The sequence below is a fragment of the Mustela nigripes genome, unplaced genomic scaffold (genome assembly GCF_022355385.1).
Source record: "Mustela nigripes isolate SB6536 unplaced genomic scaffold, MUSNIG.SB6536 HiC_scaffold_10686, whole genome shotgun sequence".
Taxonomy (NCBI): domain Eukaryota; kingdom Metazoa; phylum Chordata; class Mammalia; order Carnivora; family Mustelidae; genus Mustela; species Mustela nigripes.
The window spans coordinates 1-937 of NW_026750092.1; the positions used below are offsets into that span (position 1 = coordinate 1).

The window sequence follows — 937 nt, forward strand, 5'->3', positions numbered from 1 at the left end:
ATCTCCCTGATATGATGAAGTGGAGATGCAACATAGGTGGTTTGGGGTGTACGAAAAGAAAAATAAAAGAAGATGGGATTGGGACGACACAAGCCATAAAAGACTGAATCTCACAGAAGAGACTGAGGGTTGTTGGGGGGAGGTGTGTTGGGAGAGGTTGGTGGGGGTATGGACATTGGGGAGGGTATGTGCTATGGTGAGTGCTGTGAAATGTGTAAACCTGGTGATTCACAGACCTGTACTCCTAGGGATAAAAACACATTATATGTTTATTAAAAAATTTTTTAAATCCATTAAAAAAACACATATTACAAGCCCAGAGCTAATCTCATATTCAATCAAAAAAGTTTGAAAGTTTTCCCCTTAAAGATCAGAAACAAGACAAGTGTGTCCACTTTCACTACTCTCATTTGACATAGTACTGGATGTCCTAGCCAGAAAAACCAGGAGCACAAAGAAATAAAAGACTCCAAAAAAAAGGAAGAAGTAAAATTTTCTTTTTTTGTAAAAAAATTCTAAAAACTTCACAAAAAAAATTTGAATAAACAAATTTAGTAAAGCTGCCAAATACAAGAACAATATATAAAAGACAAGAATTTTGTTTTGTTTTGTTTTGTTTTTAATATGGAATGCTTCCCAGTTTTTCATGTCATCCTTGTTCAGTGATCACGCTAATCTTGTCTGCATCATTCCAACTTTAGTATATGTGCTCCCAAAGTAAGCACAAGACAGGAGCATTTTAACACTCTAATGATGAAAAAATAAAGAAAACAACCTAATTCACAATAGCATCAAAAATAATAAAATACTTAGGAAAAGATTTAACTAAGAAGATGAAAGATCTGTACCCCATAAACTATGACATTGATAAAGAAATTGAAGGAGATACAAATGGAAAGATAGCCCATATTTATGAAAGGTTATAATTAACATTGTT

The 937-nt window shown here is 33.4% G+C and overlaps 1 non-coding gene across 1 annotated transcript; it reads right to left on the reverse strand.

Moving 5' to 3' along the window:
* Positions 1 to 618: 618 nt before the first annotated feature.
* Positions 619 to 725, reverse strand: LOC132009277 (U6 spliceosomal RNA). The gene has a single exon (XR_009401844.1). It is a non-coding gene; the product is annotated as a U6 spliceosomal RNA (small nuclear RNA).
* Positions 726 to 937: the final 212 nt, after the last annotated feature.